Raw genomic sequence first — 24,460 nt, 5'->3', positions numbered from 1 at the left:
ATCTCCATCTCTTGATCAACCTCTTCCAAGTCCTTAACTGTGATATGCTTTGGAGGTTGTACACCCTCCTTAGCATCAATTTCAAACGTCTTGGAAGGGGGTTCTATGACTGGACTTTCCCATGGAGGTTCTGCATCTCCTAAGTCTTTAACCAATTCTTCTTCTTCAATAATTTCGGCTTCCTCTACTTGTTCGAGTACAAAGTCATGCTCCGTACTGTTCACTGGAGTTTCTAGTATCTCCTTCATGCTACGTTCTTCATTAGATTGTCCACATGAAGTCATGGGGGTTCCTTGAGTGTCCGAACATCGGGAAGCTAATTGACTCATTATTACTTGCTCCAATTGACGAATGGTTGCATGAAATCGATCCACTGTTTTCTTGAAACGATCCTTTGTCTCTTGATGCACTCGGCTTTCATAAATAGGATCATAGTGTTCTTGGATTGATGGATATGGAGATGGTGAATATTGAAGTGGTGGTTCTTGTGAGTAATTGGGTTAGAATTGGGGTAGTTCTATATATGGTTCATATGGCTCATAAGGTGGTTGGTATGGTGGTTAAGGGTTAGGGTCATATGGAGGTGAATGGCGAAAAGGGGCTTGTGAGTTTGGTGGTCCAAAGTTGTGTTGAGGAGGGGGTTCATAGGCGTATGGTGGTGGTTGTTGATAATCAAAAGAGCGCTCACCATAGCCATTGCCTTGATATGCATCACAGAATGGTTGTTGATAGTCCATTGGAGGTGGTTGTTGCCATGAGGGTTGATCAAATCCTTGTGGCTCCTCCCATCTTTGATTGTTCCAACCTGGATGCCTATTTTCATTATAGTTTCCATTCCTAACAACAATATTGGAATCAAACTTGAAACCAGAGGGGTGAGAGTTCATAGTAATTAATAAAAATTAAAAACAAAAATAAATAACAAATTTAAATTAAAAGGTTATTTAAATTTTTGAAATTTGAATTTTTTGAAATTTTAAAATTTGAAAATTTTTAAATTTAAATTTTGAAATTTGGTTTTTTTTTTAAATAAGATAAGATAAGATAAAAATTTTAAAATAAAAACCAATAACCTCTTAATTTACGAAAAAGCAAAAAAATAAAAATAAAAATAAAAATAAATTAAAAAGTAAATATTTACAATAACCAATAATAAGGCACACGTTTGCAATTCCCCGGCAACGGCGCCATTTTAAAGAACTGAAGATTGATGGTTTAGAGGTTATAGAAACTCTCGTTGTAAGTATAGTTACTAAACCAAGCAATCAACTTTTCTTACAAAAGTTGTGGTTGTCACAAGTAACAAACCCCTTTAAAATTGATAACCGAGTATTTAAACATCGGGTCGTCTTCTCAAGAAATTGCAGGGAGGTATATTCTTATTATTGGTTATGAGTTTGTAAATTGGGAAAATTTGGATCAAGATAAAAAGTTAGAAAAGCAATGGCAGAAGGAATAAAATAATAACAATAAACATAAACTCTTGGCAAGGTATTAAAAATTGGAAGTCCAGACCAAGTTATCCTTATCAATGATAATGAAAATTGAATCTTAATTCCACTTAGTCAACCTTTACTAAAGTAAAGGAAAGTTAAGGGATTAATTAGTTTGATCTTCGAATCCTATTTATTTCCTAAGAAAAGATTGGGATTATTGAAGTTCAACTCAATTGGCAAGATAACAATTAACAATTATGCTGTTGAATTGGATAACTCCTGAGTTACTAATTTCTCAACCAAAATCAAAAGGAAAAGAGTAAACCTACTGGAATAAAAATGTCTTCAGATGGGAAGCAGTAATCATGTAAATAAAAGAAAGCAATCATGAATTGAAATACCTCAAATAAAATTAATTAAGAAAATTATATGTAACATGGAAGAGTTCATAAATTAAATAAAAATAAAGAACCTGAGATTGAGAGTCACTCCTAAAACTAAGAGAAGTCCTAAATCCTAAGAGAGAGAGGAGAGAACCTCTCTCAAAACTAATCTAAATCATGAGAAGTGAATTATGAGAGCCTCCTCATGAATGGATGCATTCCTCCACTTTATAGCCTCTAATCTGTGTTTTCTGAGCCGAGAACTGGGTCAGAAACAGCCCATAATTCACTGGTCTCGAATTCAACCACACTGGAAATCCGTCACTGCGATGCAGCCGCATGGAGCACGCGGTCGTGTCACCTAGCTTTAATGAAACTATAGCATACTATATATCAAATCGAAGCCCCAGACGTTAGCTTTCCAACGCAACTAGAACCGCATCGTTTGGACCTCTGTAGCTCAAGTTATAGCCGTTTGAGTGCAGAGATGTCAGGCTGGACAGCTTAGCAACTTCTCCAACTTCTTGTATTCCTTTCACTTTTGCATGCTTCCTTTCCATCCTCTGAGCCATTCTTGCCCTATAATATCTGAAAACACTTAACACACATATCAAGACATCTAATGGTGATAAGAGAGGATTAATAATAAGCAAATATAAGATCAAAGAAGCATGTTTTCAATCAAAGCACATAATTAGGAAGGCAAATGTAAAACTATGCAAATAGTGTGAATAAGTGGGTAAAGAATTGATAAAAACCACTCAATTGAGCACAAGATAAACCATAAAATAGTGGTTTATCAGCGATCCAGCATTTGATCAATGAATGGAAGAGGATAGTGATCCTTACGGGTTGCTTGGTTGAGGCGTCTGTAATCAATGCAGACCCTCCAGGCGTTCTGAACTCTGGTTGTCAGGAGCTCTCCATGCTCATTCTTCACTGCAGTGACTCCAGACTTCTTTGGCACCACTTGTACTGGGCTTACCCATTCACTGTCTGAGATGGGATAGATGATATCTGCCTCTAGTAGTCTGGTCACTTCCTTTTTGACAACCTCTAGGATAGTGGGGTTCAATCTTCTCTGGGGTTGACGGACAGGTCTTGCTCCCTCTTCTAAAAATATCCTATGCTCACAGACTTGAGGATTTATCCCTACTATGTCTGCCAAACTCCACCCAATTGCCTTTTTATGCCTCCTCAGCACACCAAGTAGCTGCTCTTCCTGTTGAGAAGTGAGTTCCCTTGCAATGATAACTGGAAACTTCTGCCCGTCTTCAAGGTAAGCATATTTGAGGTGTGGAGGAAGGGGTTTTAATTCTAACTTCTGATCATGGTCAGGCTCTGGGTTGTCTAGAGCTGGTAACAGTGGTAAGGCACTGTCATTGTCCTCTGAGAATATCCCCACACTTGGACCTTGTCCTGTGTACTTCTCTTCAAATTCCTCCTGATGGACTTCAGCCACGGTTTCATCTATAATGTCACACTTGAGGATAGAGTGATCCTCCGGTGAGTACTTCATAACTCCGTTCAGATTGAAAATCACTACTCGGCCATCTATTTCAAAAGAGTATGTTCCTGAAAAAGCATCTAATTTAAACTTTGAGGTCTTCAGGAATGGTCTTCCGAGTAGGATTGATGATGGCTTGTCTGAGTCATTCCGAGGCATCTCCAGGATATAAAAATCAATGGAGAACGTGAGTCCCTTAATGCCCACTAATACATCTTCAGCAACTCCAACCACTGTAATAATGCTTTTATCTGCTAACACAAAACGAGCTGCCGACCTTTTTAAGGGAGGGAGCCTCAAAATATCATATATGGACAAAGACATTATACTCACACATGCTCCTAAATCATACATGCAGTCAGAAAATACCACACCACCAATAGTACAATTAACTATACAAGGACCTGGGTCACTACACTTTTCAGGTAAATCTCCTATTAAAGCAGATATGGAACTTTCTAAAGGAATAGTTTCTAATTCATTAATTTTGTCTTTATGTATACATAAATCTTTTAGAAACTTTGCATACTTAGGTACCTGTTGAATAATATCAAATAGAGGAACAGTTACCTCAACCTTTTTGAATATCTCTACCATTTTTGGATCAGGTTCCAGCTGCTTCCTGGGCTTCCTTGCAAGTTGTGGAAATGGAGTAGGAGTGCTGTCTTTTGCAGTGTCTGCACCTTTTAGTGCTTCCTCTTGTGGTTGCACTTCTTCTTCTTCAGCCATGTCCTGTATGTCCTTTTCCTCTTCAACATCTTCTATTTCCACTACCTCTTCAGCTGAGGCATGTTCTGGTGAGCTTGGCTCCTCCTGGTTCCTCTCCTGCAGTGTGGTTCCGGACCTTAGGGTGATGGCATTAATACCACCCTTGGAATTGGGTAATGGTTGAGAGGAAATTCCACTGGAGCTCAAAGGTTGATTATTGGAGTTATTCATTGAACCAATCTGTAAGACAAGAGCTTGCAAAGTAGCGTTCAGACCATTTAGAGTGGCATTAATGTTGTTTTCCATGGTCTGCTGTCTCCGATCAATAGATTGTAGTAAGTCATCATTGGCAGATGAAGAAGGATAGGTAATTTGAGAGGTCTGTTGTAGGATATTCTGTGGTCCTTGGGATTCCCTTGAGGTGCTATGTAAGGCTAATTCTGATTCTGCTGCCTGTTGTTGTTGTTATTCCACCTCTGATTTCTCTGATTATCTCTGCCTTCTCTGTTGTTGTTGTCCCTCCAATTCTGGTTAGAAATGTCCTGCCATCCGTGGCTGTAATTGCCACCTTGATTGTACCCTTGGCTGGGGCGGTCATAGAAGTTATGAGTGGCTGCCACGGTGTTGTCTTCCTGCTAGAGCTGCGGACATTCATCAGTATAATGGCTGTAATCAGCACAGATTCTGCAAACTCTCTGTGGGACTAACTGTTAGTTTTGCTGTGCTGGAGAAGGTTGAGCTTGCTGAACTTGTTGTTGATTCAATTGCATCTGCTTCAGCAAGTTGGTCATTTCACAGATACTCTGAGTTAGAGCAACAGTCTCTCTGCTAGAGGATACTTCTGCAACGGCTTTTGCACGGCCTTGTTTCTTCCTGTGATTCCTAGTAGATTTAGCTAAGTCACTGATCAATTTCCATGCCTCATCAGTGGTATTATACTTTTTCATAGACCCATTGCTAGCACTTTCCAATGTGGTCTTATCTTGGGGCCTCATGCCCTGTGTGACATAACCGAGTAACACTATCTTGTCAATCATATGGTGGGGGCAAGCTTCCAGAAGGTTATTGAAGTGCTCCCAGTACTCATAAAGCGTTTTAGAGTCATCCTGAACAATCATGGAAATGTCTTTCCTCAGTTTATCAGTAACTTCAGCTGGAAAGAACTTTTCCAAGAATTCTCTTCTCAGTGTATCCCAGTTGGATACAATTTCTGCTGGTTGAGTATAGTACCACTCTCTTGCCTTCCCCTCAAGAGAAAACGGGAAAGCTTTCAGCAAAATCAAAGTTTCATCTGCACTATCACGCCTGACAGTAGAACAGTAGTGCACAAAATTGTGATCCCTGGTAATGGCTCCAAAAAATTGGTGCTCTAATCTTAATTCATAATTTGTCACAACTTCGATACAACTAACCAGCAAGTGCACTGGGTCGTCCAAGTAATAAAACCTTACGTGAGTAAGGGTCGATCCCACGGAGATTGTTGGTATGAAGCAAGCTATGGTCATCTTGTAAATCTCAGTCAGGTGGATATCAAATGGTTATGGAGTTTTTGAATAATAATAATAAATAAATAGAAAATAAAGAAAGAAATACTTATGTAATTCATTGGTGAAAATTTCAGATAGACGTATAGAGATGCTTTCGTTCCTCTGAACCTCTGCTTTCCTGCTGTCTTCATCCAACCAGTCCTACTCCTTTCCATGGCAAGCTTTCTGTAAGGCATCACCGTTATCAATGGTTACATCCCATCCTCTTTGTGAAAAAGGTCCAAATACTCTGTCACGGCACGGCTAATCATCTGAAGGTTCTCGATCATACTGGAATAGGATTCATCCTCCTTTATTGTCTGTCACTACGCCCAGCACTCGCGAGTTTGAAGTTCGTCACAGCTATCCCTTCCTAGATCCTACTCAGAATACCACAAACAAGGTTTAGACTTTTCGGATCTCAGGAATGGCCATCCATGGGTTCTAACTTATACCACGAAGATTCTAATATCTCGGACTCGGTCCCCTATATTAGATATCTAAGAGATACTCATTCTAGCTTGTTTTCATGTAGAACGGAAGTGTTTGTCAGGCACGCGTTCATAAGTGAGAATGATGATGAGTGTCACATAATCATCACATTCATCATGTTCTTCGGTGCGAATGGATATCTTAAAAGCGGAATAAGTTGAATTGAATAGAAAAACAGTAGTACTTTGCGTTAAATCATGAGGAACAGCAGAGCTCCACACCTTAATCTATGGAGTGCAGAAAACTCTACCGTTGAAAATATATAAGTGATATTGGAGTTCATTGGTCTCGGCCCCAGAGGGGAACCGGAGTAACCAAGACCGTGAATACAATGATAAAAAGTTCTATATATACTAGACTAGCTACTAGGGTTTACAGAAGTAAGTAATTGATGCATAAATCCACTTCCGGGGCCCACTTGGTGTGTGCTTGGGCTGAGCTTGAAGTTTACACGTGCAGAGGCTTCTTTTGGAGTTGAACGCCAAGTTGTAACGTGTTTTTGGCGCTCAACTCTGGTTTGTGACGTGTTTTTGGCGTTTAACTCCAGACTGCAACATAGAACTGGCGTTCAACGCCCTTTTGAGTCATCTAAACTTGGGAAAAGTATGGACTATTATATATTTCTTGAAAGCCCTGGATGTCTACTTTCCAACGCCGTTGAGAGAGCGCCATTTGAAGTTCTGTAGCTCCAGAAAATCCACTTTGAGTGCAGGGAGGTCAGAATCCAACAGCATCAGCAGTCCTTCTTCAACCTCTGAATCTGATTTTTCCTCAAGTCCCTCAATTTCAGCCAAAAAATACCTGAAATCACAGAAAAACACACAAACTCATAGTAAAGTCCAGAAATGTTAATTTAACATAAAAACTAATAAAAACATCCCTAAAAGTAACTAGATCCTACTAAAAACATACTAAAAACAATGCCAAAAAGCGTATAAATTATCCGCTCATCACAACACCAAACTTAAATTGTTGCTTGTCCCCAAGCAACTGAAAATCAAATAGGATAAAAAGAAGAGAATATACTATAAATTCCAAACTATCAATGAAACATAGCTCCAATCAGATGAGCGGGACTTGTAGCTTTTTGCCTCTTGAATAGTTTTGGCATCTCACTTTATCCATTGAGGTTCAGAATGATTGGCATCTATAGGAACTCAGAGTTCAGATAGTGTTATTGATTCTCCTAGTTCAGTATGTTGATTCTTGAACACAGCTACTTTATGAGTCTTGGTCGTGGCCCTAAGCACTTTGTTTTCCAATATTACCACCGGATACATAAATGCCACAGACACATAACTGGGTGAACCTTTTTAGATTGTGACTCAGATTTGCTAAAGTCCCCAATTAGAGGTGTCCAGGGTTCTTAAGCACACTCTGTTTTTGCTTTGGACCTTGACTTTAACCGCTCAGTCTCAAGTTTTCACTTGACACCTTCACGCCACAAGCACATGGTTAGGGACAGCTCGGTTTAGCCGCTTAGGCCAGGATTTTATTTCTTTAGGCCCTCCTATCCACTGATGCTCAAAGCCTTGGGATCCTTTTTATTTACCCTTGCCTTTTGGTTTTAAGGGTTATTGGCTTTTTGCTCTTGCCTTTTGGTTTTAAGAGCTTTTGGCTTTTTCTGCTTGCTTTTTCTTTTTCTATTTTTTTTCGCCATCTTTTTTTTTTTTTGCAAGCTTTGTATTCATTGCTTTTTCTTGCTTCAAGAATCATTTTTATGATTTTTCAGATTATCAAATAACATGTCTCCTTGTCATCATTCTTTCAAGAGCCAACATATTTAACATTCTTAAACAACAACTTCAAAAGACATATGCACTGTTCAAGCATTCATTCAGAAAATAAAAAGTATTGTCACCACATCAATATAATTAAACTAAGTTCAAGGATAATTTCGAAACTCATGTACTTCTTGTTCTTTTGAATAAAAAACATTTTTCATTTAAGAGAGGTGATGGATTCATAGGACATTCATAACTTTAAGACAAAGTTACTAGATACTAATGATCATGTAATAAGACACTAACATAGATAAGCACTTAACATGAAAAACAGAAAATTTAAGAACAAGGAATGAGTCCACCTTAGTGATGGTGGCGTTTCCTTCTTGAGGACCCAATGATGTCCTTGAACTCTTCTATGTCTCTTCCTTGTCTTTGTTGCTCCTCCCTCATTGCTCTTTGATCTTCTCTAATTTCATGGAGGATGATGGAGTGATCTTGATGTTCCACCCTTAATTGTCCCATGTTGGAACTTAATTCTCCTAGGGAGGTGTTGATTTGCTCCCAAAAATTCTGTGGAGGAAAGTACATCCCTTGAGGCATCTCAGGGATTTCTTGGTGATGAGCTTCTTCATGCATCCCTTGAGATCCATGAATAGGCTCTCTTGTTGGCTCTATCCTTTTCTTAGTGATGGGCTTGTCCTCATCAATGAGGATATCTCCCTCTATGTCAATCCCAGTCGAGTTGCATAGATGGCAAATGAGGTGAGGAAAGGCTAACCTTGCCATAGTGGAGGACTTGTCAACCACCTTGTAGAGTTCTTGAGGTATAATCTCATGAACTTCCATCTCTTCTCCAATCATGATGCTATGGATAACGATGGCCCGGTCTATAGTAACTTCAGACCGGTTGCTAGTGGGAATGATTGAGCGTTGAATGAACTTCAACCATCCTCTAGCTACAGGCTTAAGGTCCAGTCTTCTCAGTTGAACTGGTTTGCCTTTTGAGTCAATCTTCCATTGAGCTCCTTCCACACATATGTCCATGAGGACTTGGTCCAACCTTTGATCAAAGTTGACTCTCCTTGTGTAGGGGCGTGCGTTGTCTTCCATCATTGGCAAGTTGAACGCCAACCTCACATCTTCCGGACTAAAATCTAAGTATTTTCCCCGAACCATGGTGAGATAATTCTTTGGGTTCGGGTTCTTACTTTGATCATGGTTCTTAGTGATCCATGCATTAGCATAGAACTCTTGAACCATTAGAATTCTGACTTGTTGGATGGGGTTTGTTAGAACTTTCCAACCTCTTCTTTGGATCTCATGTCGGATCTCCGGATACTCATTTTTCTTGAGTTTGAAGGGGACCTCGGGGATCACCTTCTTCTTGGCCACAACATCATAGAAGTGGTCTTGATGGGCTTTGGAGATGAATCTTTCCATCTCCCATGACTCAGAGGTGGAAGCTTTTGTCTTCCCTTTCCCTTTTCTAGAGGATTCTCCGGTCATAGGTGCTATCAATGGTAATGGAAAAACAAAAAGCTTATGCTTTTACCACACCAAACTTAGAATATTGCTCGCCCTCGAGCAAGAGAAGAAAGAAAAGAAGAAGAAGAAGAAGATATGGAAGAGAGGGAGAGAGGGTTGTGTTTTGGCCAAGAAGGGGATGAGAGGGTTGTGTTGTGTGAGAATGAAGAAGAATGGAGAGGTTTATATAGTGGAGGGAGAGGGGTGAAGGTTCGGCCATATGGGGTGGGTTTGGGTGGGAAAGTGATTTTGAATTTTGAAGGTATGTAGGGTTTATGAGGTAGGTTTATGGGGAAGAGTGGATGGATGTGAGTGGGGAATGGGTAATAGGGAAGAGAGAGATTGAGGTGATTGGTGAAGGATTTTGGGGAAAGGTGTTTATTGGGAAGAGAGGATGAACGAGAAGAGGGGAGAGTATGAGTGGAGGTAGGTAGGGATCCTGTGAGGTCCACAGATGCTGAGATGTTCCTGTGGGGTCCACAGATCCTGAGGTGTAAAATGCCTTTGCATGCAATTCTAGCGTTTAAACGCCGAATTGATGCTTGTTCTGGGCATTCAACGCCCAGATGCAGCATGTTTCTGGCGTTGAATGCCAATTCTATGCTTGTTTCTGGCGTTCAGCGCCAGCTTTCCTCAGTGTGCATTTCTGGCGTTTAAACGCCAGACTGCTGCTTGTTTCTGGCGTTCAACGCCAGATCCATGCTCTGTTCTGGCGTTGAACACCAGCCAGATGCTCCTTACTGGCGTTTAAACGCCAGTAAGCCCTTCCTCCAGGGTGTGATTTTTCTTCTGCTGTTTTTGATTCTGTTTTTAATTTTTCTATTTATTTTGTGACTCCACATGATCATGAACCTAATAAAATATGAAAGAACAATAAGAATGAAAATAAAATTAGATAAATAAAAATTGGGTTGTCTCCCAACAAGCGCTTCTTTAACGTCAATAGCTTGACAGTGGGCTCTCATGGAGCCTCACAGATGTTCAGAGCATTGTTGAGACTTCCTAACACCAAACTTAGAGTTTGACTATGGGGGCTCTGGTTGACTCTGCAGTGAGAGAAGCTTTTCATGCTTCCTCTCCATGGTTACAGAGAGAGATCCTTGAGTTTTAAACACAAGGTTGTCCTCATTTAGTTGAAGGATCAATTCTCCTCTGTCCGCATCAATCACAGCTCTTGCTGTGGCTAGGAAGGGTCTTCCAAGGATGATGGATTCATCCTCATCCTTCCCAGTATCTAGGATTATGAAATCAGTAGGGATGTAAAGGCCTTCAACCCCTACTAACATGTCCTCTACTTGTCCAAAAGCCTGTTTTCTGGAATTGTCTGCCATCTCTAATGAGATTCTAGCAGCTTGTACCTCAAAGATTCCCAGTTTCTCCATTACAGAGAGTGGCATGAGGTTTATTCCTGACCCCAGGTCACATAGAGCCTTCTCAAAGGTCATGGTGCCTATGGTACAAGGTATTAGGAATTTTCCAGGATCCTGTTTCTTCTGAGGCAATCTTAGTTGATCCAATGCATTTAGTTCATTGGTGAACAGGGGAGGTTCATCTCCCCAAGTCTCATTACCAAATAAATTGGCATTCAGCTTCATGATTGCACCAAGGTACTTGGCAACTTGCTCTTCAGTAACATCCTCATTCTCTTCAGAAGAAGAATACTCATCAGAGCTCATGAAGGGCATAAGGAGGTTCAATGGAATCTCTATGGTCTCTAGATGACTCTCAGATTCCTTTGGTTCCTCAAAGGGAAACTCTTTGTTAATCACTGGACGTCCCAGGAGGTCTTCCTCACTAGGATTCACGTCCTCTTCCTCCCTTGTAGGTTCGGCCATGATGGTCAATTCAATGGCCTTGCACTCTCCTTTTGGGTTTTCTTCCGTATTGCTTGGGAGAGTACTAGGAGGAGTTTCAGTGACCCTTTTACTCAGCTGGCCCACTTATGCCTCCAAATTTCTAATGGATGACCTTGTTTCATTCATGAAACTCAGAGTGGCCTTAGATAGATCAGAGACTAAATTTGCTAAGCTAGATGGATTCTGCTCAGAATTCTTTGTCTGTTGCTGAGTGGATGATGGAAAAGGTTTACTATTGTTAAACATGTTTCTTCCACCATTATTAAAGCCTTGCTGAGGCTTTTATTGATCCTTCCATGAGAGATTTGGACGATTTCTCCATGAGGGATTATAGGTGTTTCCATAAGGTTCACCCATATAATTTACCTCTGCTATTGCAGGGTTCTCAGGATCATAAGCTTCTTCTTCAGAAGATGCTTCTTGAGTACTGTTGGATGCAGCTTGCATTCCATTCAGACTCTGAGAAATCATATTGACTTACTGAGTCAATAGTTTATTCTGAGCCAATATGGCATTCAGAGTATCAATTTCAAGAACTCCCTTCTTCTAAGGCATCCCATTACTCACAGGATTCCTCTCAGAAGTGTGCATAAAGTGGTTATTAGCAACCATGTCAATGAGTTCTTGAGCTTCTGCAGGCATTTTTTTTAGGTGAATGGATCCACCTGCAGAAGTATCCAATGACATCTTAGCTAATTTAGACAGACCATCATAGAATATATCCAGGATGGTCCATTCTGAAAGCATGTCAGAAGGACACTTTTTGGTCAGTTGCTTATATCTCTCCCAAGCTTTATAGAGGGATTCACCTTCTTTCTGTCTGAAGGTTTGAACATCCACTCTAAGCTTACTCAGCTTTTGAGGAGGAAAGAACTTGAATAAGAAAGCCGTGACCAGCTTATCCCAAGAGTTCAGGCTATCTTTAGGTTGAGAATCCAACCATATTCTAGCTCTGTCTCTCACAGCAAAAGGGAAAAGCATGAGCCTGTAAACTTCAGGATCTACTCCATTAGTCTTAACAATATCACAGATCTGCAAGAATTCAGTTAAGAACTAAAAGGGATCTTCAGATGGAAGTCCATGAAACTTGCAGTTTTGTTACATCAGAGAAACTAATTGAGGTTTAAGCTCAAAATTGTTTGCTCCAATGGTAGGGATGGAGATGCTTCTTCCATGTGAATTGGAATTTGGTGCAGTAAAGTCACCAAGCATCTTCCTTGCATTATTATTATTTTCAGCTGCCATCTCCTCTTCCTTTTCAAAAATTTCTGTAAGGTTGTCTCTGAATTGTTGTAATTTAGCTTCTCTTAGTTTCCTCTTCAGAGTCCTTTCAGGTTCAGGGTCTGCTTCAACAAGAATATTCTTGTCCTTGCTCCTGCTCATATAAAAAAGAAGGGAATAGAAAATAATAATAGGGATCCTTTTTACCACAGTATAGAGGTTCCCTTGTTGTTAGTAGAAGAAGAAAGGGAATAAGAGTGAAGAAGAATGGATAATCCAAACACAAGGGTGAGGATAGGAGCAGTGATTTGAGATGAAGAGAAGTGTTAGTAAATGAATAAATAAATAGAAGGAGATGGGAGAGAGGGAATTTCGAAAAATAAATTTTGAAAAAGAGTTAATAATTTTCAAAAATTAAAGGAGAATTAAAATTAAAATTTAAATTTAAACAATTAATTAACTAAAAAGAATTTTTTGAAAAAGAGGGAGGTATTTTCAAAAATTAGAGAGGGATAGTTAGTTAGGTAGTTTTGAAAGAGATAAGAAACAAACAAAAAGTTAATTAGTTAGTTGAAACAAATTTTGAAAATCAATTTTTAAAAGATAAGAAGATAAGAAGTTAGAAAAGATATTTGAAAAAGATATGATATGAAAAGGTATGATTAAAAAGATATGAAAAAGATAAGATAAAAAGATATTTTTGAAAAGATATGATTGAAATTAGTTTTGAAAAAGATTTGATTTTTAAAATCACAATTAATGACTTGATTCACAAGAAATCACAAGATATGATTCTAGAACTTAAAGTTTGAATCTTTCTTAACAAGTAAGTAACAAACTTGAAATTTTTGAATCAAAACATTAATTGTTGATGATATTTTCGAAAATATAATATAAAATTAAGAAAAAGATTTTTGAAAAATATTTTTAAAATTTTCGAAAATAAATAAGAAAAATGAAAAAGATATGATTTTTGAAAAAGATTTTAAAAAAGATAAGATTTTTAAATTGAAAATTTGATTTGACTCATAGGAAACAACTAAATTTTAAAAAGTTTTGAAAAAGTCAACTCAAATTTTCGAAAATTTATGAGTGAAAAAGGGAAAGATATTTTTTTGATTTTTGAATTTTTAATGATGAAAGAGAAAAACATCAAAAAGACTCAATGCATGAAAATTTTGGATCAAAACATGTGATGCATGCAAGAACATTATGAATGTCAAGATGAACACCAAGAACACTTTGAATGTCAAGATGAACATCAAGAACTTATTTTTGAAAAATTTTCAAGAAAAGAAGACATGCCAGACACCAAACTTAAAGATTTTTAATTTTTAGACAATAAGAATTCAAGAATGCGTATGAAAAACAAGAAAAGACACAAAATAAGAAAACATCAAGATCAAACAAGAAGACTTACCAAGAACAACTTAAAGATCATGAACACTATGAATGCATGAATTTTCGAAAAATGCATAAATTTTTAGAAAAAATGCAATTGACACCAAACTTAAAATTGACTCAAGACTCAAACAAGAAACATAAAATATTTTTGATTTTATGATTTTATTAAATTTTTTTGTATTTTGTATATTTTTATTTTTTTTTTGAAAACATATAGGGAAAAAGGAAGCAATGAATTCATAGTCCTCAATCAAGATTCCAGGAATCATACCAGGTTAGTCTAAAGCTTGATGGCCAGCCAAGCTTCAGCATACCATTTTGAAACTTTAGAATTCATTCTTAAAATTTTTAAAATAATTTTCGAAAACAAAGGGAAAAATTTTTTGAAAGATTTTTTAAGACTTTTTTTTTGAAAATAAAACGAAAAAGAAAATTACCTAATCTGAGCAACAAGATGAATCGTCAGTTGTCCAAACTCGAATAATCCCCATTAACGGCTGATACGCGGAAAACTTGTCTCGTGACAAATTTCCTTCGGCAAGTGTACCGAATTCGTCGTCAAGTAATAACTCACAAAAGAGTGAGGTCGAATCCCACAGAGATTAACGGATTAAGCAATCAATAGTTGATTGATTATCCTAGTTAGACGATTCAGATTTGGATGATGAGTAAAAAGGGAATGTAAATTGCATGAATGTAAAGAAAGCAATAAAGTGCAGAAAAGTAAAATGGCAAGAAAAGTAAATGTAAGAACTAAAAAATAAAATGAACATTGGGATCAAGAGATATTGCAATCCTCCGGATCAAGTTCATTCTCATCTCTTCCTCAATCAATGCATTCATTGATCTCCTTGGCAATCTTAATTGATCGAATTCCAATTTCTCGAAATTCAATCTCTCAAATCTTGATCAATAGCCAATTCCTTGGTCAATTTCTCATGAGAAGAGATGAAGTATGGTCACTGATTATACCACATGCATTTCCCAAATCAAGTGTTGGTAGGATTATAGTCACATATCCTTCCAAACCCAATTTGGTCCAGCATGAGAAAGCATTTCTAGCATGATCTCTTCATTCCTCTTTCAAGGTTCAGAAGAGATCCAAGTATGAATAGCTTCTTTTCCAAGATAACTACCCAATTGGATGAAGATCGAAAGCTTTCAAGCAAAATCAAGAGAAAAGATAGAAGAAGAAGAATAAGAACTACACTTAATCCATTGAATCACAATAGAGCTCTCTAACCCAATGAAAAGAGTTAGTTGATCATTGCTCAACCAAAATAGAAAAGAAAGAAAGTGCAGAAAAGTAAAGATGAAGATTAAAACTGAAATTGAAACTTCAAAGTTCATAAATGAAAAATACAAACTAGAATTAAACTACTACTAAGGAAAGAAAAAGAAGAGAAAAGGAAGAAGAGTGTAGGAGGGGAGGGGTCCGAAGACCCACTCCCCTTGGAGTGTGCCAATTCACAGAAGTTCGAATTGGTCTTCACTCTCTCCCCCTTCCTTTAATTTCCAGAATGCTTTCAATGTAAAAACTAAGGCCTTTATATAGGCTCTCCTAAATTACAAAATAAAATTAAAAGCAAATTACAATTAAATGAAAATTCCTATTCTAGATGCTTCTTGTGGTCTTGATTGGTTGACAATTGTGGGCTTGCTTGCTTGAGCTTTGAAGTGGACTTGAGGAAGAAGTGAGTCAAGTTGAGGTCCAGGTGCTAAAGTTAGTGCTAAAGTTGGCCACACTAATGCTACAAGTGTGGCGTTAGTGCTAAAGTTATTGTGGCTAACATTGCACTTGCTGCCCAGTTGGTGTTTTTGGGGCTTAAAAGATGCCTCTTGTTTGTACTCCAATTTCATGCCCACTATAGAGTATTATATATCGTTGGAAAGCTCTAAATGTCAGATTTCTAATGCAACTAGAATCACCTCAATTGGATCTCTATAACTCAAGTTATGCTCCTTTGAAGTGGACATGGTTGCTGGCATAGTCACTAGCGTTAATGGAAAACGTGAGTCCCGATAACGCTAGCGACCAGGGGCTTAATATTTCCAGGTTCTGTAGCTAAAAATCAATGTCCACCCCATACTATTATATATTGTTGGAATGCTCTGGATGTCTACTTTCCAACGCCTTTGGAAGCGCATCATTTAAAGCTCTACAACTCGAGTTACACTTCTTGGAAGGTGAAGAGGTCAGTTGGCCTTAATACAGGTTGATACCATGTTCATCATTGCACTTTCGGGGTAGGTTTTCTCCCTCAAATTTAGTGTCAACCATGTAGTTCCATATATGCTTGGAAAGCTCTGGAATCCTATTTTCCAATTCCACTGGAATCACCTCATTTGGAGCTTTGTGGCTCAAGTTATGCGTGTTTGAAGAAGGCATGGTCAGGCTGCCAGGTGGGACTTTTGCCCACGTTAACTACCACGTTAACTTAGTTAACGTGGGTCTTTTGGCTTCGCCAACATTAGTGGAACTCACCTTTTCCACTAACGTTGGCGTTCCCCTTTCCTTCCACGTTAGTTCCCACGTTAATTTCACTAACGTGGAGACTAACGTGGGTCTTCTAGCCTACGTTAGTGGCACTCTCTTTTTCCATTAACGTTGGCATATACCCCTTTTGCAAGCGTTATTGGGGCTCACCTTCCCCATTAACATTGCTTGGTGCCTTTTGTCTCTACGTTAGAGTTCACGTTAGTGTAGCTAACGTGACTCTTAACGTGGGTCTTCCTTGCTATCGTTCCATGCTCTCCTTCTTCAAAGTTAATGCCACTAACTTTTCTCCCTAACGTTGGGGCTTTCCTTCCTTCCACGTTAGTGCCCACGTTAGTGTAACTAACGTAGCCACTAACGTGGTTCTTCTCTTCTTCTTTTGGCCTGAAATCAATCAAACATAGTGCATCAAAGTCTTGCTCTTAATCATGGGATCATGCATCATCCAATTTATCATATAATTTATGCAAAATTCTCATGAAATCATGTAAAGTGCACAATGTATGCTTGAATCAAGATGTAAGTGAATATCTACCCAAAACTCGCTTATTTTCTAAGAAAATGCATGAAACTACCTTAAAAACAGTAAAGAAAAGGTCAGTGAAACTGGCCAAAATGCCCTGGCATCAACGGCACCAAAAACTTGGTGCACGAAATTGTGATCCCTGGTAATGGCTCCAAAAACTTGGTGCTCTAATCTTAATTCATAATTTGTCATAACTTCGATACAACTAACCAGCAAGTGCACTGGGTCGTCCAAATAATAAAACCTTACGTGAGTAAGGGTCGATCCCACGGAGATTGTTGGTATGAAGCAAGCTATGGTCATCTTGTAAATCTTGTCTAATCTTAAAACAAGGTTTAGACTTTCCGGATCTCAGGAATGGCCATCCATGGGTTCTAACTTATACCACAAAGATTCTAATATCTCATACTTGGTCCTCTGTATTAAATATCTAAGAGATACTCATTCTAGCTTGTTTGCATGTAGAACGGAAGTGTTTGTCAGGCACACGTTCATAAGTGAGAATGATGATGAGCGTCACATAATCATCACATTCATCATGTTCTTCGGTGCGAATGGATATCTTAGAAGCGGAATAAGTTGAATTGAATAGAAAAATAGTAGTACTTTGCATTAAATCATGAGGAACGGTAGAGCTCCACACCTTAATCTATGGAGTGCAGAAATTCTACCGTTGAAAATACATAAGTGATAATGTAGTTCATTGGTCTCGGCCCCAGAGGGGAACCGGAGTAACCAAGACCATGAATACAATGATAAAAAGTTCTATATATACTAGACTAGCTACTAGGGTTTACAGATGTAAGTTATTGATGCATAAATCCACTTCCGGGGCCCACTTGGTGTGTGCTTGGGCTGAGCTTGAAGTTTACACGTGCAGAGGCTTCTTTTGGAGTTGAACTCCAAGTTGTAACGTGTTTTTGGCGTTCAACTCTGGTTTGTGACGTGTTTCTGGCGTTTAACTCCAGACTGCAGCATAGAACTGGCATTCAACGCCCTTTTGCGTCGTCTAAACTTGGGCAAAGTATGGACTATTATATATTGCTGGAAATCCCTGTATGTCTACTTTCTAACGCCGTTGAGAGCGCGCCATTTGGAGTTCTGTAGCTCCAGAAAATTCACTTTGAGTGCAAGGAGGTCAGAATCCAACAGCATCAGCAGTCCTTCTTCAACCTCTGAATCTGATTTTTGCTCAAGTCCCTCAATTTCAGCCAGAAAATACCTGAAATCACAGAAAAACACACAAACTCATAGTAAAGTCCAGAAATATGAATTTAACATAAAAACTAATAAAAACATCCCTAAAAGTAACTAGATCCTACTAAAAACATACTAAAAATAATGCCAAAAAGCGTATAAATTATCCGCTCATCAAACAGGCTGCCTGAAAATCTCTTAGGTGCTTGATAGGCTCTTGAGCAGGTAAGCCATGAAACTTGGGCATCAAATTGAGCAGTGCGGTCTTTATTTCAAAGTCTGTAGCCACCGCTGGGTGATGCGCTTGAAATGGTTGCATTGTAAAATCAGGGTCTCCAGCCTCTTGGATAGTAACTCTCCTAGCTGCTGCCATGTTACCTGCACGTAAAACAACCAAATCAGTAGAACAGGGGCTGGTTTCTTTCTCAAGTGACGTTTCAGATCCGCCCTCAGAGAGGACTAACCGACGCCGAGCTTGCCTTATTCGTGAAATAGTTCTTTCAATCTCAGGATCAAATACTAGCAAGCTTGGGTCAGGAAGCGAACGTGTCATCCAACGAAAGAAACAAGCAGCTCATAGTAGTAAAATAAAATAAAATGCAAATAAATAAATTCCAATTAATAACTTTAGCACTCTATTGCAACTCCCCGGCAACGGCACCAAAAATTGATGTTGGCGGAAATTGGCGAGTTAAGAATGATTATAAAATATGCGTTGCAAGTATAGTTCTCAACCAACCAGAAATCCGCTTATCAATTTAGAAGGGTGTCACAGAAATTAAAATTAAAATACTGGGAGTATGGATCCGAGGTCGTCTCCCAACGAGTTGCAGAAAAGTGTGCTATTTTATTAATCAGATGTTTTCAAACAGGTTTAAGTTGAATGGCAGAAAATTAAATTAGAGAATTTATATAAATTTAAATAAAAGCCTTGACTGGGAGTTAATTAGCTGGAAGCCCTATTCTTGTGGGAGTACTCTCAAGATCAATTGACAATTGGGGGTTATTATGTTTAGTTGTCCCTCACTAAGTAAGGAAAAGTCAAACAAGTTAGAATGCTGTTTCTATCCACAAGTTCCAATCCGCTCTTGGGAGGATTGGTGTTAGTGACTAGAGAGCAGTCCAACAATAAACCCAATTACAATCTTTCTCTTGAACATCCCAACTCAAGGGTTCCTTTCAATCAACTCTCCCATCAAGTTAGGGAACTACTCGCTCATTGTAAATGTAAAATTCATAACATAAGAAAGGGAATTAAAGAAAGACATGATAAATAATGATCAAAAGATTAATTAAAAATAAAAGTAATTCTTGTATTAATAAATGCTAAAATAGTCCAATAGTAAAATTAAGTAAATTAAGGAACATGGAAGAGTAAGAGACAAGTAAAGAGAACGAACTAGAATGTCGAAGTCTTGATGAGGCAATAACTCTTCTCAATATCCTAATGCAAAAACAATGAAAATAACAAATCCTAAAAACTATGAATGTGTAGAGAGAAAACCTAGAGGAGAGGAAAACTGGATCCAAAACTAAAAGCTATGCGGAATGAATATTGTTCCTGGTTTCTGCATGTTCTCTGGCTCTAGTCTGCTTTTCTGGGCCGAAAACTGGGTCAAAATAAGGCCCGAAATCGCCCCCAGCGATTCTGCAGATTATGCAGATCGCGCATGTCACGCGGACGCGTCATTCAGGCAGACGCGTCATTCGACGTTTCGCTTTGCCACGCGGGCGCGTCATCCACGCCTCTGCGTCAGTTGTGCAGTTTCCGATTCGCGCGGCCGCATCATCCATGCGGCCGCGTCATTGCGATTTACTCTCTTCCGCGCGGTCACGTCATCCATGCGGCCGCGTCGCTTCTCGCTGGTCATCTTCTCAATTTCTTGTGTTCCTTCCATTTTTGCAAGCTTCCTTTCCAATCTGCAACTCATTCATGCCCTATAAAGCCTGAAACACTTAACACACAGATCACGGCATCGAATGGAATAAAGGAGAAATAAAATACATAATTAAAAGTCTCTAGGAAGCAAGTTTTCAGTCATGCAATAACTTTAGGAAGGAATTATAAATGCATGCTTATTTAATGAATAAGTGGGTAAAGATCATGATAAAACCACATAATTAAACGTAATATAAACCATAAAATAGTGGTTTATCACAAGGGTAATAAAAGGATCCAAGGCTTTGAGCATCAGTGGATAGGAGGGTCCCAAGGAATAAAATCCTGGCCTAAGCGGCTAAACTAAGCTATCCCTAACCATGTGCTTGTGGCGTGAAGGTGTCAAGTGAAAAGCTTGAGACTGAGCGGTTAAAGTCGAGGTCCAAAGGAAAAACAGAGTGTGCTGATGCCAAGGCATCGTAGGCTAGTTTCACTAGCATTTTTCTGTTAGTTTTAGTTGTTTTATGCATTTTCTTGAGCTTAAAGTAACCAAGAATGGTTAAAAGAATAACAAAGCAATGAACCATCCAAACAATATGATTTTGATGCAAATTCCATGAGTTTTAGTTATATTACTTGAATGCTATGAATGGAAGATTTCTCATGAAAGTTTGCAAGACTTTGATGCATTTGTTTGGATGATTTCAGGGAAGAAGAGGCTAAGCAAGGAAGCAACAAAATCAATAAAGGAAGCTTGAATATCACATGTGGAGTTTAAGTTCCAGTTTAAGCCTAAACTGGAGCTTAAACGCCAGAATCATAAAGGCTAAGAAATGCTGGAATTGAAGTTTAACCTCCAGTTTAACCTCAAACTGGAGGTTAAACGCCAGAATGAAAAGCCTCACCAAAGAAGCATTCCACGTTTAACCTCCAGTTTGACCTCAAACTGGAGGTTAAACGCCAGAATGAGAATGCCACTCAGGAAGGAGTTCCACGTTTAACCTCCAGTTTAACCTTAAACTGGAGGTTAAACGCCAGAATGGGAAAAGCACCAGGGAGCCATTTCCACGTTTAAGCTCCAGTTTGACCTCAAACTGGAGCTTAAACGTGTTCAACCAAGAACTCTCCTCCAGGGTTGCTTTCTTCATTTCCACGTTTAAGCTCCAGTTTAACCTTAAACTGGAGCTTAAACGTGTTCGACACCTCCAGGGCTACCCTTCTAAGCTTCCACGTTTAACCTCCAGTTTAACCTTAAACTGGAGGTTAAACGTGTTCGACCTCCAAGATGCCTCCTTCCATTTCCACGTTTAACCTCCAGTTTAACCTTAAACTGGAGGTTAAACGTGTTCGACCTCCAGGGCTGCCCTTCCTATCTCCACGTTTAAGCTTCAGTTTAACCTTAAACTGAAGCTTAAACGTGTTCGACTACATGACTCTCCAGGGCTGCCTTCTTCCATTTCCACGTTTAAGCTTCAGTTTAACCTTAAACTGAAGCTTAAACGTGCTTCTACAAAAGGCCTCACTGGAAGTGTCTGGCGTTTAAGCTGCAGTTTAAGCTTAAACTGCAACTTAAACGCCACTCTTGGAAAAGGTTTCTGGGCCAAAAATATTGCGGTTTAAGTTAGTCTTTGAGCACAAACATTAACTTAAACTTACTCTGGTATGAAACCCAATTGAATATCATGGTTTATGGGATTGGGCCTGAAGGATTGATGAGTTTGAAATCTCAATTTATTGAGTCATGTGTCATTATTTGATTATCACTAAGTTGGCTCAATGAATGTTACAGAATTTGGATCAACAGCCTCAACAAGATTATGGATCATAAACCCAAGGCAAAAGGAAAGCATGGAGAGGCCTCAAAGCCCAAGAAACACAACAGAAGCTCAATATAGAAAGTGTATAAATAGGATAGAATTGAAGGGAGGAAGGACTTTGGACTCTCACTTTTAGCTAGTTTTCATATCTTTGTAATTGAATTCAGAGCTATGACTCACTAAACCCCCTTTCATTGGGTTAGGGAGCTCTATTGTAATTCAATGAATCAATAATAGTTTTTCTTCTTCTTCAATCTTTTCTCTTGAATTTTGTTAGAAAGCTTCTCGATCTAATTCCATTGGGTAGTTGTCTTGGGAAAGAAACTACCCATAATTGGAATCCTTCGGAACCTTGGGAAAGGAATGGAGGATTCATGCTAGAGAAGCTTTCTCACAGTGAATTGGATTGGGGTTTGGATGGATATTGTGACATGTAATCCTACCAAATTGTGGTTCATGAAACTGTGTGGTATAATCAGTGATCGAGCATCATCTCTTCTTATGAACATTTAAACCAAGGGATTGGGAATTTGTTCATTTTTAGAGAGAATTGGTGAGCCAAGGGATTGGGATCCAATCATATAAGATTGCCAAGCAAAATTCAATGAACGCATTGCTTGAGGAAGAGATAAACATGTTTTGATTCGGAGATCTCAATATCTCCTATAACCCAATGAATCCCCCAATTCTGATTTCCATCTTCTCTTTACATTCTGCAACTCAATTCATGCAACCACCCCATTCCCTTTTAATTTCAGCAATTTAGTTTCTGCTCTTTAATTCATGCAATTTAAGATTCCGCCATTTCAATTTCTTGTCATTTACTTTTCCCGCCAATTTTACATTCCACAATTCTCACCTCAATCTTGATTCCGCTCAACTAGAACACACTTCTAATCCGAATTGCTCACTCAACCAATCCTTGTGGGATTCGACCTCACTCTATTGTGAGTTTTTACTTGACGATAACCGGTGCACTTGCCGGAAGGAATTTTGCCGATTGTGCAATTTTCTAAATCGTAGCATAACTAGTTTATGCGCATCAAGTTTATGGCGCCGTTGCCGGGGATTGGTTTTCGATTGACAATTCTCAAATTGGAAGTTAACTAGATTGAGCATTTTTTTTTGTTTTGATTAATTCAGTACAAGTTACTTGTTGAATTTTAATTTCTGCACCCTGTTACATGCTTTCTTTCTTTATGCCTTTAAATTCAAGCAACTAACTCACTGACTCACTAACTGTTTGAATTAATTCCTCAATTGCTCTAACCATACTCTTCCATTAACCAAGAGTATTTCACTTGTTTGTTGCCTGTGCTGTGTTCTTGTATGACAGGTAGGAGAGGAGAGACATCAACTCCTCCATATACCGAACCAGAGAGGACCCTTCATAGACTTAGAAGGGAAGCAAGAGGGAAGAGAGTACTGGGAGAAGAAGAATCTGAAGGAGAGTCTGAGGACAATTTTGAGGAAGCTCTAGATCTCAACATGGATAGAGAAGTTCACAACCATGAGAGAGCTGAAGAAAACAATGCCATTCCTGAGAGGAGGGTTCTTAGTTCATACATAAACCCAACCTCTGGGAATTGTGGTAGCAGCATCCAGAAACCACCCATTCAGGCCAACAATTTCGAGCTCAAACCACAGCTAATATCACTGGTGGAGAATCATTGTTCATTTGGTGGAAGTGCTAATGAAGATCCCAACCAACATCTCACAAAATTCCTGAGAATTTGTGACACTGTGAAGTCCAATGGAGTACAGGAAGATGCCTATAAACTGCTTTTGTTCCCATTTTCACTTAGGGACAAAGCAGCTAAGTGGCTGGAATCATTCCCAAGGGGGAGTCTAACAACATGGGATGAGGTGGAAAGCAAGTTTCTGGCACGTTTCTACCCCCCACAAAAAGTCAATAGGCTTCGATCTGAGGTTCAGACTTTTAGACAACAAGATGGTGAAACTCTCTACGAGGCATGGGAGAGATTCAAGGATTTGACAAGGAAATGCCCACCAGACATGTTCCATGATTGGGTGCAATTGCATATTTTCTATGATGGACTCTCTTATGAATCAAGGAAGGCTGTAGACCATTCATCAGGAGGTTCATTGAACAGGAAAAAGACTGTGGAAGAGGCCATTGAAGTGATTGAGACAGTGGCTGAGAATGAGTACTACTATGCATCAGAAAGGCACAACACTAAGGGAGTCATGGAGCTGAACCATGTTGATACCATTCTAGCCCAAAACAAGGTGTTTGCCAAGCAACTAGCAGAGCTTACCAGGCAATTAGAAACAAAGCAAGTGGCTGCAATACACACACAAGATCAAGAGGAAGTAAGCATTGAAGGAGGTGATTGGGAAGAGGCCAACTATGTGGGAAACCAACAAAGGCAATCATATGATCCACACTCCAACACTTACAACCCAGGATGGAAAAATCACCCAAACTTTGGGTGGGGGAACCAACAAACCCAACCACAAAACCACAAACCTTACAACCACAACCAACATAACAATTCCACATACCAAAACTCCAACCAAAGATCATACCAAACCACACAAAACACTTACCCCCAACCATCATATCATAGCCAAAATAATCAACCTACTCAACTTAATCCGAACCAACAATTTCAAGATCAATTAAACCGGATAGAAGGAATGATGGCAACCATGAGTCAAGACATAACCGAATTGAAAAGCTTCAGGGATGATGTGAGAGCTACCTTAAGAAACCATGGTGAAAAACTCAAGAGGATG

At 39.0% G+C, this 24,460-nt stretch overlaps 1 non-coding gene across 1 annotated transcript; it reads right to left on the bottom strand.

Annotated features, from left to right (window-relative positions):
* Positions 1 to 23,614: 23,614 nt before the first annotated feature.
* On the bottom strand, positions 23,615 to 23,718 carry LOC148547990 (small nucleolar RNA R71). Its single transcript, XR_015898167.1, has one exon. It is a non-coding gene; the product is annotated as a small nucleolar RNA R71 (small nucleolar RNA).
* Between the last annotated feature and the right edge of the window lie 742 nt (positions 23,719 to 24,460).

Source organism: Arachis ipaensis, chromosome B8 (assembly GCF_059453495.1).
Source record: "Arachis ipaensis isolate K30076 ecotype BB chromosome B8, ASM5945349v1, whole genome shotgun sequence".
NCBI lineage: Eukaryota > Viridiplantae > Streptophyta > Magnoliopsida > Fabales > Fabaceae > Arachis > Arachis ipaensis.
Note: the sequence above shows the minus strand (reverse complement) of the source record. Positions and strands in the feature narration are given on the sequence as shown.